The following is a 15,979-nucleotide window of genomic DNA, read 5'->3' on the forward strand; positions in this document are numbered from 1 at the left end:
AGATATTAACTTTATTTTGAACAGGCACTTTTTATTTTGCCGTGTCTTCTACTCTGTCATCCGGCGGCATATGACCCTGGCAGTTGCGCCGCCAGATTGTAATTATTTTCAATCAATCAATCAATGTGCATCATAGATGGTATCACTTAGAACTGCACAAAGATAAAATCCTCGCAACCGTGCTGAGACGTTAACTGTTCCATGCTGTAAAGATATAGTCTGCTGTGATATTGGATGTGATATGAGCAGAAGGTTACATCAGTACCTTCTCTAACTATACTGTTCATTGACGAATTAGATATGTCTGAAGATTCTGAACAAAAAGTGACAGCTCAAATAAAAGGAGCATTTTTATGCAAATTTGCGATACAGCTTGAAGAGTCAACTGACACAGCTCTTTGTGCCCTACACCTCGCGTTTGTGTTACACATAAGTGGTGGAGATTTCAATGAGGATTTCTTGTTCTGTCATGCTTTGGTTTCGACTACAATAGGTAAAGACATTTTCCAGGGAATCTCAAACTTTTAAGCAGCTGAGGGACTTTCTTGGAATAATCTATGTGCATGCACATCTGACGGGACACCAGCAATGCTTAGCCACTAATCAGAGTTTTGAGTAAGAGTGAACGAAGCAAACCCTGAAGCAAGGCATCTTAAATATATGCTTCATATGTGTGTTCTGGCATGTAAAACTCTCCCATCAGAGTTAAGACTAGTACTTGATGATGATGTGCAAATGGAAAATACCATCAAGTCAAGTACTCTAACAGCATGATGGTAAATACCATCAGGTCAAGTACTCTAAGTACATGACTTCCAAGTGATTCGAGCAGAGGAAGAAGCATTTTTCTTTCACTCCAAGGTTCGCTGGTTGTCACTCGAGAATGTAGTATCAAGACTAGACACAGAAGGGGGAGCTTTCTGATTTCTTAAAATGTGACAAGAGAAAATCGGTTTGTTTCACTGAGAAATTGTCAGACAACCACTGACCTCAGAAGCTGGCCAACTTGAAGGACATATTCACAGGATTGTGGAGGTGGTGATAATATTTCCCAACCCCGACCCTGACTATGACTCCGACTCCGAGTCCAGAAATTTTACAAGTACAACTCCGACTCCGACTCCGACTCAAGAGTATACTGTACTAAAAAATGGGACATGGACATGATGCAGGTAATTGAATTTTGAGATACAATTCTTAATTCTTTACTTAAAATTCTCTACTTAGAGTGCTTGCATAATAGCAAACATACCATTATACGTGGCTGCAAAATAACTGAATAAAGTATTGAAAATATGTGATTGATACCATCTCAGAACCAAAAATTTAATTAATCAGAAATATTACATGAAACCATTTCAGATTTATTCTTTCCTCTCCTGCAATTAGGAAATATATGACATGAGCCAAGCATATAACAATGTTTCCCTCTTACTAATAATAATAATAAGTATATTAAGTGCTTGTGAATGAACATAAACTGTTTCAGTTTTGAAAAAAAGTAGCAATACGGGAAAATTTTACTCGTAATACCTTACATATATTTAGCAACTAAATGAATAAACAAAAAACTCATCTCACAGTTAGAATGAATTGGTTCTCGGAAACAGGATCGCTTCAGTTACATCCTCCTCCATTGCTGCTCTCAAGACTGATCTGATGATGCGATGGATAGAAAACAAACGCTCCTCATTAACTTGGGTCGGTGGCAATGCTGTGACAACCAAAGCAGCATCTTGAACAATCTCAGGGTATCGAGGCATTGCTGTTTTCACTGTCAGATTTGACGGAAGATCAATTTTCTCTACCTCTACGTCCTTGAGAAAAATCAATATGAATTAAGCATGGTGTCCGACTTGCCCTGGTGGTGTATCTCCAACATCTTCTCCCAATTCATGATGGTTTGACTGCTCCTAGTTGTCTAAGTGTCTTTCAAAATGGAATTTATCACTAGGGCTTCAACTGGTTAAAGCACCATCAGAATCAAAGGCAGTATCTTTCATTCCAGCTACAGACTCTTGTGTTTGTACACCTTTCATACGAATGGCTTCATCACATAAAGCTGCTTTAGCTCTTATTTGCTGTTGCTCTTTCAGTGTCAATCTGTACATGGGGTCAATACAGATAGCAGCTAATAGGATGTCATTATCTAGCAAACTATTTTCTCGTCGCAGCATTGAACTCCTAATCCCATCAGCTATCATGCCACCATTTTGAGAGAAGGTGAAAATGAGGCTCTTCCATTCCTTGATAAACACACCAGGAATCAAGACAGCTGCTTGCTAGTTTTTTTTGTGGTAGTATATGGATGATGTAGCAAGGAATCAAGTTCCGTCACTTGCTTCCATTGAGCCTCCATCATCGTGACATCTGGGTTGACCATGTCACTAAGGAAAGGCTTGGGTTCTAGAAGACGCTAAATCATCAAATACTCATAACCCCACCGAGTTTCTTGATTTAAAAATGCCCCTTTTCCAGCACGTCCCTTGAGTACAGCATCTGATGATGCTGTTCTAGCAGCCATCACGATGTTTCGCAACTTGCCAATAAGATTAGCTGCATGAGGTTGTCTGAAGCCATCACGAATTGCTGGCTGTAGCGTATGGACACCATACCTCATGTCATGAATCCTGGAGAGGCTTGCGGCAGATTCCACAAATTCATCAAAAGTATCACTGCCACTGTCTGATACTTCATCGTCACTTTCACCAGAATTAACTACCACTTCATCTTTGTTCATCTTCGTTTTGGTGCTTATCATGTAGGCAGCATCGTCAGTCACGATCGATAAGACTTGTTCTTTACTGATGCCAAACACTTCTTGAATCTTGAGCAAATTGTTTTTGATCATTCACAAACTGAAAGTTTTTCGCAGAGTAATTAACTCTATGGCTTATGAAGGCACCCATCTTTAGAAAAAGGAACCATCCACGAAGGAATTCTTTGAATGCATCCTTTTGGTTTTTAGCTTCCCCAGTTTCCAGACTTCAAACACAGTTCCATTCAAAAGAAACACCAGGTTTTGGGGGCATTTCTCCATTCAAGCGAACAAAAGCTGGAGTAGAAAACAAGCTCAGTGGGGCAGCATTATTAACCACTATTTCAACTATATAACCCTTGAATTTAGCTACCGTCATGGACACAGTAATTCGTTCACTAGCAAAATACTTGGCAATAGGTGGTTGACAACTTGAACTTGAGCAGGAAGATCCAAGAGCGAAGGTATCCTCCATACTTGTATCCTTTTCGTTAATCACATTCAGCAACGTACACCGCTTCCCGTCCGATCAGCGAAGTTAAGCAACGTTAGGTCTGGTTAGTACTTGGATGGGTGACCGCCTGGGAACACCAGATGCTGTTGGCATAACGTTCTCCCTACGTGTCAAGTGGGGTTGGTGGAGGATTAGTGCCCCTCCCTGTAAAACAATTAACTCTAAGCCCTTGGCCACCCTGTTTGGGATACATGGCGTCTGGCAATGAATGAAAAAACATTCAACAACTTGGGATGATGGCGGTGAAGGTGAAACTTTAGATTTGATGCTCTGCTTGGGGCACTGTTTCTGTTGGGTGAATATGTGCTGATTTTAGTGCCACAGAGTCTCTCCTCATCACCTTTGGCAACCTGGTGCTGACACACGAAATATTTCTCATCACAGTGTCTGAGAAGTATTCAAACACTGCAGATTTTGGTTTCAGTTCCTGTGCCTTTACAAACACCTTAAAGAAAAAGACAAGACCAGAGTAAATAATGAAATATTGCTATGTCCCTACCCCACACTGTCACAGGATCCAATAGCAGTAGTTCAGTACATGAAGGACGTTGCCCAGTGAGTTTTTATGGTCAGCCTTTCAGTGTGCAACAACGGGATCAGCTCGGGCGTTGTAAAGAAATACTGGCTTCTCAAGTTCGCGGTCTTTATTTTCCAGATAATTACACTTAATGCTTGCGACTACACTTCACTGCTTTTACAAATACCAGAGCTATACATTCTTCACAAACTTCACTGATACAGAAGGGACACTGAACCAAACTCAGACTAAATTGAGAACTCCTCTAGTCCCTTCCCCATCCTTATATAAGCTCCCTATGTACTAGAATGAACTGCTACAGTCTCGGAGAAGCAACCATTACCAACTTGGAGACATCCAGAATATCCAGAGTTTTCTTACACTGTACAATGCTGTAATCCATTTAGCAAACAAACTTAGATAAAATTACATAATATAACAGGCAGTCACATAAAAAAAACGTTAAAGAGAAAAAGAGCACATAAATTGATATGCAATTTATTAAATTCCTCTGCTCACAAATAGTAGGCTAACTGGAAACCTTTTTTTTTTTTTTTTTTTTTTTTGCCTATCGACCATTGGGGCCGAAGCCCCTGGTCATTAAGGCAAAAATATATATATGTATATACATTGATACATATATACATATATATACGAACATATATATATATACATACATACACACATCCATGCATGTGAACATACACACGTTCATGCACATGTACATATATATATATATATATATATATATATATATATATATATATATATATATATATATATATATATATATATATATATATAATAATTTTTATTTTATTATTTTTGTGTAGTTTTATTTTTATTATTTATTTATTTATTTATTTTTTTAAACCGTATATTACTTATAAACTAAAATGCCTAATCTAAAGACCCTAAAACTAATCACCTAACAGACAAATCGCTAACCTATACTGAATCCTAAGAGACAAATAACTAGACCTACACTAATGGTAAAAAAGCCTCGACCAAGAGTACACCATCGACTGCTGATATGAAATGCCATTCTACATTACATACCTGCACTCATCACCTGGTGACTGTCAGTCGAGGCACAACCTAATATAGGGGACATCAATATATGAAAGGGAACCAGACGAGTCAGGAACATTTCCATATACGTCAGCTGTCGGCCCTAATTAGAATAACTTAAGCAAGATGGTATAATGTATTTACATAATTTGTACAAAAAGCGAAGAACCTCGCCCAGCAGACCACCATCGACTGCAAGTGCCCAATACCTTCCTATATTGCACACTTGCACTCATTAGCTGGTGACTGTTAGTCGAGGAACGGGGTTTAATGTAGAGGACATCAATATTAGAAATAGATCAGTGGGTGGAGGAACTATTTCAAATACGTCAACTGTCAACCCTAATTAAAAGTACTATATATACATATTTACAATTGATAAAAACTATAACCATACAGTAAAAAAGTCATATCACTCTGATCAATCCGGTCTCTCTCAAGAAAGCCATCAATTTATCAGTCATAACAATGTCCCCATCACCCAGGATGGTGGAAAGGGTGAAGGAGACGTCTGCTGCACCGCAGTAATTTATAAGTGAAGTGCGTTCACGAATAAATCGCTGACAGTGCAGGATGATATGACTGACAGATAACACCGCATTACAGATGTCAGTGCGGTGGGAAGCGTCTTTCCATACATGGTTTCATGTGAGTTAAAATGGTGGCATTGAGCCGTAGCCGTGACAATACTTTTTCTTCAGAGCGACTGGGGCGGTTGGCAGTGGCCCAGTCGCCCAGGTGCGGCTTACAAGTTGGAATATTTAGTCTGGTCCACAGACCTTGCCACAGAAGATTTATTGATTTCTTTCCGAGAGAGAGACTCGACCGTAGATCACGAGGAACATCCCAGGTCTCCTCGAGTTCTACAGCTGACTTTGCAAGTATGTCAGCCTGCTCACTGCCGTAGATGCGACAATGACCAGGCACCCAGATCAGCATGAATGACTTGTTGCATGAATGCAACTTATTAACAATGCGGCCCTGGATCTCGTGAGAGTCCATAGTACAAGATGTTAATTGCCGGAAGGGCTGCTTTTGAATCTGAAAATGTGACAAATGAGTCATGCCTAGAATTGAGAGCATAGTCTATGGCCTTGTCAATAGCAAAAAGTTCGGAGGTAAACACAAATGTATGAGTCGGCAATCGATACGTAAGTGCACATTCAGTCGACCACACACTTGCACCCACACATTCACTCGACTTGGAGCCGTCGGTGTAGAATTGATGGGACCCCAAGTGACGCACGATGATGTTATGAAACAAGTGGTGGACCTCCGGCTCCGGCGCTTTGGCCTTTGGTGCTGGGAGCCATGATACATCCACTGTAAAACCGGGTGGCTCCCAAGGCGCTATATTTTTAAGCATCAACTTGTTACAATCACTGGGGTCCACACCAAGCTCCTGAGTTAGTAAGTGAAGGCGAACGGCAAGTGGCCGACGCACCCCCTGCATAAGGTGGTGGTATTGACGCAGGGGGGTACAGGCCACATTGCCGATATTACTTTTCCTATATGTTCGTATGTCATACGATAAGGCCAGGTGGTCACGGCGAAAACGGAGAGGAGGCCTCCACTTCCATTCGAGCCACACGGGTGCACCGGACGGCTCCAAGACACATTCGCAAACATTTATTCTGTAGCACATCCAATCCTTTCAGCGTGGCATCGGATGCCGAGCCATACACCTGTGTGCCATAGTCTAGTTTCGATTGAATAAGGGACTTATACACCATTAATAAAGATTTTCTGTCGGCACCCCAGGTAGTACCCGCTAGGTACTTGAGGACATTTAACGAATTATCGCAACGAGCAAGCAAAGTATTAACGTGAAGTTTAAAATTCATTCTATGATCAAAATGTATTCCTTAAAACTTTACAGAATTTTGAAAAGGTACCGCCTGATTATCCAAAGTTAAGCACAAATTAGGTACGTTACGAGTCATAAAAACTATAGCGGCACACTTACGGACGGAAAACTTAAATCCCCGCTGCAAGGCCCATTGGTGGATGGAGTCAAGGGCTGCTTGAATCCGCCCAGCCAAAAATTGTGCATTACGGGAGGAGTGCCATATTGCACAATCGTCAGCGTAGAGCGAGTATTTAAGATTCCTCGGGATGGGAGCTGATGGCAGAATATCATTGATCATAATATTAAATAAAGTAGGACTAAGCACACTTCCCTGCAGCACCCCGTTTTCCTGGATAAATATATCCAGTGTTACGTTACGGGGCAATTTGACAGAGAAAGTCCTGTCCCTTAAGAAATTTGAAATAAAAATAGGCAAATTTCCTCTTAAACCATAAGCATAGAGCTTCATTAGTATACCGTGTCACCATGTCATATCATAGGCTTTATGGATGTCCAAGAACACCCCTATCATGAATTCTTTATTGGCAAATGCCTGTGCAATACAATGCTCCAAATTCATTAAATGATCTAGTGAACTTCTGTATTTACGGAAGCCACATTGTTGATCATTTAACAAATTCTTCAACTCTAAAACAAAAAGGAGCCTATTGTTTACCATACGTTCCATGACCTTACATAGACAAGAAGTCAACACAATAGGACGAAATGAAGTGTGATTCATAAGACGACCAGCCTCTTTGGGTTTCGGTATGACGTGCGCAAAATGCCATGAGTTTGGGAACTTTCGAGATGCCCAAATCTCATTGTACAATGCTAACATCTTAATCAGGTTGTCCTGATTAAGATGCTGGATCATACCGTACGTGATGGTGTCTGGTCCAGGGCTGGTGTCATTACAGGATTTAAGGGCAAGGAGCAGTTCATCTAGCATAAACTCCTGGTTGTATGGGGAGTCTACGTCTTCTGTGGCAAAGTCAATAATCCGTAGCTCAGCCATGTGTTTATGATGTTGGAAACACGGATCATAATTGGCTGAGCTACTTACATGAGAAAAACTTTTGGTGAGGATGTTAGCAACGTCCACGGGCTCGTCATTGATGGTGTTATTCACCTGCAGGGTGGTCACAGGGAAGTATGGGCATTTATTATTTAATATTCTTATAGTGGACCAGACTTTATGTAATGGTGTTGTATGAGTCACCATGAACACAAAGGTCCGCCAGGAGTCACGTTTAGCCCTTCTTATTATTCTCCTTGCCTCTGCCCGTGCCTATTTGTATGCAATAAAATTTTCCTCAGTGGGCTGACTGTCAAAAATCCTGTATCTCCTATTACGTTTGCTTAATGCTTGTTGGCAATCCGGCGTCCACCAATGTGCTCTATGCTTCGCATGAACTGTAGAAGTCTTGGGAATAGCAGCCTCAGCTGCGTGTAATATGGATTTTGTTATATTTTCGACCTTAACATTTATGGTCTCCCCAGATATTTCTAAATTGGTGATCCTTGAGAAAGATTCCCAATCTGCTTTCTTATAATTAAATTTTGGAGGTGGAGGGTCCGAAATGATGTCGCGTGTATAAGAAAGACAGATGGGTAAATGATCACTTCCCAAGGAGTCATCATAAGGGTCCCATGAGAAATCGTGATGTATACCAGGGGAGGTCAGAGATAAGTCAATGGCCGAAAAGTTACCAGTATGATCATCTACACGAGTCGCTCTACCATCGTTCAGAAGACAGAGGTTGGACAGTAGTATTACGTCAGCTACTTGCTCCCCATGACCATCGATCCTCAAGCTACCCCATTGATAGTGATGGGCGTTAAAATCGCCCAACACTAACTTATTTCCAGGCAGATGTTCAAATAGTGAATTTAAAGCATCACTATCAATGGGGCCATGTGGAGGACAGTAGAGAGAGCAAATAGATAGATACGTGTTATTAAATTTTAATCTGCACGCGACAGCTTCCAGAGTAGAATTTAGAATCACTTCCGTTTGTGGGTGTGATTTGTGTGTGTAAATGGCAACTCCGTGACCTTCATATCATCTATACGAGTGGTAGTGTTTGAACTGTGGAGGATCAGGGTGATACTCCAGGCGTGTCTCCTGTAAACAAATAACGTCTGGCCTGTGTATTGACAGCAAGATTGCTATATTTGGTAACTTATTCCCGACACCTCTACAATTCCACTGCAATAGAGTAAATGCGGCAGTTTAAGATTTTCGAGGGTGGCCAGTGTGCTTAGTTTTTTTATGCCCCCCGCGACCAGGCAAGTGGCTACCGGGGGACCTTTCCTGGTTCTTGTTCATGGAGACCTCCATATTTTCATCAATGACAAGGCTCCCAGACTCCACCAAGGAAGAGCTATTCTTTCTCTCCCTCGCTGGACCAGGAGCGGAAAGGACATGAGGACGTGACTGTTTGGTGAGGGTGGTCAAGTTAATTTTGTCAGACTTGTCAAGCTTTTGTTTTGGCCGCACTGACTGCGAAGGACCAGCAGCAGCCTGAGAGTACGACGTAGCAACAGGGATGTCAGTCAGAGGGTTGGAGCGTACAGGAGGCTTAGACTGAGAGGTAGTAATGAGGAGCGAATGTTAGGTCAGTCTGTGTCTCCACGGTGCACATCACGGGACGGGACACAACCGCCGATGCATAGGAGACATTAGGCTTGGGAGTTGCATGCAACTCCTTCACCTTCTTCCTAGCATCATAAAAGGATATGCCCTCAGTCGCTTTCACAGTGCAGACCTCTTTCTCCTCCTTCCACTTGGGACAAACCCTAGAGGAAGTGGAGTGAGCATCCTTACAGTGGAAGCAACATTCAGTCTCGGATGTACAATGTTCAGCAGAATGTCCTACAGTTGCACACCTGCCACACACGAAGTTGGAAGCCCGACAAACCTTTTCGTGGTGTCCATAGAGTTGACACTGCACAACGAAGGGGGTTCGGGATGTATGGTCTGACATTTACTATTTCGTATCCAACTTTCACATTGGCTGGAAAAGATACTTTTCCAAAGGTCAAAACTGTTGCGGTCTTTGTCCTTATGCCTTCCGAAAATCTTGTAATAAATCTGGCCTCTATTACATCTTGCTGAGCAAGTTCCTGTATGATTTCTTCCTCTTCCATAAGCACCAGATCCCTGCAGGTGATAACACCCTTGCAGGAATTCATGGAGTGGGGGATCGTCGTCTGGACATCGTAACTGTGGAGCTTCCTCAGTTTAAGCAAATGCTTGACCTGGGCTGAATTCATGGTTTTTACGAGAAGGTCTCCACTCGCAAGTTTTTTCACTTGTTTCACCTCACCTGCACACCAATCAATCACCTTCTTGATGATGAAGGGATTGAGGCTGGACAGGGGAGTGGAACCAACCGCATGAATCAGTACAAACTTGGCACTGTTTACGTTAATGTCAAGGCGGATACGTGTCTGGGGGCAGTCCGTCCGTGATACAGTCGGGGGTCGGTCAGGACTATCTCCCCCCCCCCCTAAAGGGGGGGGAGGCAGTAGTCGCGTCCGCCATAGTTTCCACTTCCCCCGTGAGGGGTAAGTGGGAAGAAAGAGAAAAACAACCAAGGGACAAATTACCCAGGGACGACACACCTAGTCTGAGATTACCCTCTCAAACCACTCTCGGGAGGACGCGCCTGTGTGTATCTCACACCCCAGAGCGATCAGTGGGGGGGTAAACTCCAGAGGTGAGTAAGCAAAGGCGATCTCAGTAATTATATATAGACACCTACTATATCTACTAAGCCCAGGGAGGAAAATTAGATCTAGCTAGCCTAATTTTATTGGTTATGTACAAAACTACTCCCGGTGAGGCAGCCCAAGAACACTAGAGGAGAGAACAGCGAATACACGTCTCAACTCCCCACGACCATCCATCAAAGTCCCCTGGAAACTCTGACACGTAACTGGAAAAATACAGGGATTACTGAGAACTTTCCGGTTCTACGTTACTAGCATACCCTGCTTCTCAACAATACTGCTACTTCCCCATCCCACAATGCCACAGGCTCCAACAGCAGTAGTTCAGTATAGGAAGGACTTTGCCCAGTCAGTTGTTCTTTCTAGAGGCAGGCTTTCAGTGTACAACAATAAACATCAGCACAGGCGTGGTAAATAAACATTGGCTTCGCAAGTTCGCGGTTATTCATCAGATAACGACATTTAACGCTTGCCAATTTCACTTTCTTCACAAGTATCGACGCTATACAATCTTCACTAACTGCACTAACACTGAACAGACACTGAACTAAACTGAAACGAAACTGACTCCCCTAGGCTCTTCCATCTCCTGATATAGCCTTGCATTACACTCGAAACTTCTAGTTTACTCTAGCATCTACAGTTACCAAATTAGAGACATTCAAATATGCCAGAGTTTTCATATAGTGCATAACACCCTAAATTATTTTGCATACAAACTAAGATATAATTACATAATTTAACAATCACATAAAACATTATAGAGAAAAAGAGCACAAAAATTAATGTACAATTTACAGAATAACTCTGCTAACAATAGCAGGTTAACTGGCAACTGTGACACATAACTGAAAAGTACGAGAAATACTGAGAATCTTCCAGTACTTCCAATCTAATGTATCCCACTTCTCAACACTACTCCCTCCCTAGTCCTTTGTAGTCCCGACAAAACTATACCATGTATAGAAACATAACCTTTAATTCCAACTAAATATTCAATTATACACAAAATAACCCATCAACCTATCAGATCTTATCCCAATCTGCTTCCTTCGACGTCCCTGCTCCTCCACACAGTCTATTCCTCCTGGAATGTTTGGTCCTCCTCCTGATTCACTTCTTTCCTCAGGAATCTGTCACCATTCTCCTGTGCTTCAGCTCCTTGGTCCTCCTCGACATCCTCGGCTAGGGATGAACACGATTCCTTGCAAACATCCCAGCTGTATTGTCCTGGCCCATGGTATGCCATAGACGATTCACGTGTACCACCTTTGGGTGAGACTTCCTGCCTCTCCAAATCTGGTACGTTACATCTGATAGGCAGACTAACACAGCGTAAGGCCCGTCCTACCGCCTCTGTATCTTCAGTGACAGTCCCTCCTTCCGCTAAGGATTGTATAACCTAACTTTGTCACCATCCTTGAAGCTTACCTCACTTGCCTTGGCATCGTACTTGCACTTCATCACTTCGCCTGAAAACTCAAAAGATTCTCACACTTGATGTACCTCAGCCAGCGTTTCCTGAAGATGCTTTGCATAGCTGGAGGTGTGTGTAGGCAGCTCTTCATCAGACGATCTTCCCATTAACAATCAATGGGTAAACGTAACTCGTTGCCCAGCATCAGTTTTTTAGGGGTGTAGCCGGTAGACTCATGGGATGCGGATCAATATGCCACCAGCAACGCAGGTAATTTCTGGTCCATCCCAACCTCACACTCAACACCCAACCCTGTCCAGTGTCCACCCATCCTCACACCCAGCCTTGTAGATCCCAACCTCACCCTCAGCCTTGTCCACACCAAACCCACCCTCAGCCCTCTCCATCCCAACCTCACACCCAGCACTCTCCATGCCAACCTCACATCCAACCCTCTCCATCCTACCTTCGCACCAGACCTTCACCGCAACCTCACATATTCAGTTTATGTTCTCCAAATACACCACACCTCTCCACCTCACCTCCACCTCTCCACTTCACATCTCCAGATCTCGACACCTTATGTTCATCTTTCATCTCCACTTCAGCACCTCATTTCTCCTCTCCACCTCACCCACAACCCTCTCACCAATATACACTATCCTCTCCATATCTCCTATGCACTACACTTCACCATACCTCAACATTTCACCTCTCCTCCACACTCCTCCATTTTGTCTCTGCACTATACATTTTCAATATGCTTCGTCATACCCGTCCATCTCACCTCTCCGCCACATTTCGCCAGTCCTCTTCATATCATCTCCCCACAGCAGCTCTCTACATCACCGCTCCACCACACTACACTATATGTCTCCATCTCACTGCTCTACCACTGTCCACCTCCCCCCTCTACCACACTCCACAATACCTCTCCGTCTCACCCCTCCACTTTACACTCAGTCCTCACCACCTCACTTCACCTCACACTCATCACTACCTGAGCCCTTCACCGTTGATCTCCCACTAACTACATTTTTTCCATTGGGCCAGGTGCTTGGCAGAATATGCAAGTATGCCTTAGTATTCGTTTTTTTTTTTTTTTTTGCTTTTTGCTTGGGGGTGAGAGGGCAGCTTATAGTGTTCATGAGCTTCATCCTTTTTTCCTTTCTTTTTGCTGTTAGTTGTGGCCAATCGCCGTCGATAATTTTTCCGTACATGATGAAATTTACATTTGTCTCATTTACCTTTACTCTTGTAAGCTTTTTGTACAAACTTCTCCCCTCTTTATTTCTCCCCCTTTCTTTCCCCACCCAAGCACCACCGACCCCCTCTGCGCCCACATCATTTGGGCCCCTCCACCATCAATTCAAACCACAACCACCACCACCACCACCACCTCTTACTATTCGACCTCCTCCTCCCACTTGACATTTTAACTACTGTCACCATTATCTTCTTCGCCATTTATTTTCATATTTTCATCTTCTAATTCCCTACTCCTCTCTTTCGTCCTTCCTCTCTTCTCCTCTTTCCCTTATTCTTTTCCTTTACATTTCTCCCTTCTCTCCCTCCCTCCCTCCCTTTCTCTCCTTTCGTCTCCCCCCTCCGTATTCCCCATCTTTTTATTCATTTCCTGTTCTCCCTCCCCTTCTAATGTTTTTCTTTTTTCTCCTCTTTCACTTTCCTTCTTTTCCTTTATTTTCTCACATTCCCATCATTTCTTTCTTTTATCGATTCTCATTCTAGCATTTTTGTTAATTTTTCCTTCCTCTCCATCTTTATTTTATTAACTCCTCTTTTCTTATATCTCCCTCCATCACCATTGTTCCTGTTTAAACTTTCCTCATCTGTTCTCTCTTCATCGCTTTCCATCACTCTTACCCTTTATTTTGCCTCTTTCCCTTCTCCCAGTTCTCTTTTTTTTATCTCTCCCTGTCTGCCTTTTCTTCCTTTCGTCTCCCCCAGTCAGTTCCTCTCTTTCTTTTCTTCTCTCTCGTTCTCCTGTTTCCTCTTCTCTTGGCCGTAATCCCAGTTCTCCTATATTTTTCTCTCTCCATCCTCCCATTCGTCTGTTTTTCCTTCTCTCTCACCTGTCCTTTATTCCACTCCTTTGTCTTTCCCATCTTTCCAATTTTCCCTTCCTCCCTTTCTTCCCACCCTTCTTTCCTTTATTATTTGAACTTCCTTCACCCACAAATCCAGGCCTTCCTTCCACTGTGCATCTCCTCACTTAAATTTTCATTTCTTCGACTCGCTCCCTTCCCCTCCCCTCCAGTCCTGTCTTCCCCAGCCTTCTGTCCTCTTTTCTCCCCTCCTGCCTTCCCATCCCATCTTTTCATGGCTTCTCCCAGACACCCTCATTTTACTTTCATATTAATCACTTCCTTTCAAGTTCCTTCCCATGACCTCATCAGCCATCCATTTCCTTTTCCTCATTCCCAGTTGTCTTGAAATTTCCCACTCTAACATGCCCTACCTTCCCTTGTTAGTCCTTTTTTGTCATACCCTGCCCCTTCTCTCCCGTTTGGTCCTGCCATGATCTGCTCTGCTCAATTCTGTTGTGCTCTGCCCTCTTCTGTTCTACTCTGCCCTGCCTTATCTTCCCCTGCCTTGCCTTATCTTCCCCTGCCGTGCCGTACCCTGTTGTGTCGTACTCCGCCTTATCCAACCCAACCGTGTTTTGTCTTACCAACCCCAGTTCAGTCAATCCCTCCTCTACTATTCCGTAATCCCCCTTGCATTCTCTTTCCTGTATCTGTAAAACTTGCTACAATATTTTTCAGCCCCCCGGCTTTTCCCCAATTATCGCCCGCCTGTTCCCTTTCCCCCTTCCCTCCTCGTTTCTTCTTCTTCTTCTCTCCCTTCCTTCCTCCATTAATCCAGACCTGCCTTTCCTTCACCCCTTCCCTTCCCCCACACATTGCTTCCAAATTTTTCCTCCCTTCTGCTATGTCATTGATTTCATTTACTTCACTGCTCTTTTTCTTTCCTCTCTCTATCCATTCCCAATCATTCACTCACTTCTCCCTTCTCTTCCCTCCCCTCTCCCCTACTCTTCTCTCTGTTATTCCTTCCTCTTGCTGCCATTTAAACCCGCCCCTTTTAACTCTTTCCTTTCCTTCTATCCTTTCCCCTTCCTTCCTCTCCACGCTTATTCACTCCCTTTCTCTCCCCATTTGTTCCTTTCCCCTTCTCTCCCTTCTCCCTCCACTTACCCCTATACCTCCTGAAGTGGAAGGGGTCAAGCTAAGTTACCTAAAATGTGACCAGCCTTACCATAATGGTATATCGTAGTGGTTTCATACGTTATATGTGCTTTACTACAAGCAGGGAAGCAGGGAAGGGATAAGGGAGGGGGAGGTGGAAACAGGGGGTACTGACTTGAAAGATTAAGGGATGAAGAGGAGAGTCATTTAGGAAATAATTTGGGAAAGGTAGGAAAGGGGTAAAGGTTTATAAGGAGTACGAGGAGCGAAATGTAGTAAGTGACTATAGATAAAGGAGGATGCAGAGGAAAATAAATATATGAGTATGTACTGATTATGTATGCATGTATGTATAGATACAGTATATAGATAGATAAATAGACAGATCGATCGATAGATAGACAGAATGATAGATAGAAGTTCTTAGGAAATCCTAGGCTATTTTGAAAATTATCTTATATGCTTATTAGGTAAATCCCACCGGTGATACGCTAAATGAGGTTTTATATGTCAAATACATAACTGTAAAATCTATCTATCTATATATCTATTGCCAGACGCCTCAATCCCGTTTGGGGTGACCACAAACAAATCGCCTCCAAGTCGCCCTGTCCCCCGCCATTTCACTGCCCTGCTCCCAACTCACACCCCCCTCTCTCATATACCTCTCCACCCCATCCCTCCATCTCATCCTCGGCCTCCCCCTCCCTCTTCCCCCCTCCACCTCACTCACATACACTCTCTTCGTCAGTCTTTCATCCTCCATCCTCTCCACATGGCCAAACCACCTCAGTGTGTTCCTCATAACGCTTCCTATCACATCCACATCCACACCACAACGCTCCTTTATATCCTCATTCGTCAGCCTGTCTCTCCACGTGACTCCACAGGCTCCTCTTAAATAAC

At 43.2% G+C, this 15,979-nt stretch overlaps 1 pseudogene; it reads left to right on the forward strand.

The window, feature by feature from the left end:
• The first annotated feature begins 3,245 nt into the window (after positions 1-3,245).
• LOC145410257 (5S ribosomal RNA) lies at positions 3,246-3,364 on the forward strand (annotated as a pseudogene).
• Positions 3,365-15,979: the final 12,615 nt, after the last annotated feature.

Source organism: Coenobita brevimanus, chromosome 84 (genome assembly GCF_032717465.1).
Source record: "Coenobita brevimanus isolate Jiangsu-jjx chromosome 84, ASM3271746v2, whole genome shotgun sequence".
Lineage (NCBI taxonomy): Eukaryota > Metazoa > Arthropoda > Malacostraca > Decapoda > Coenobitidae > Coenobita > Coenobita brevimanus.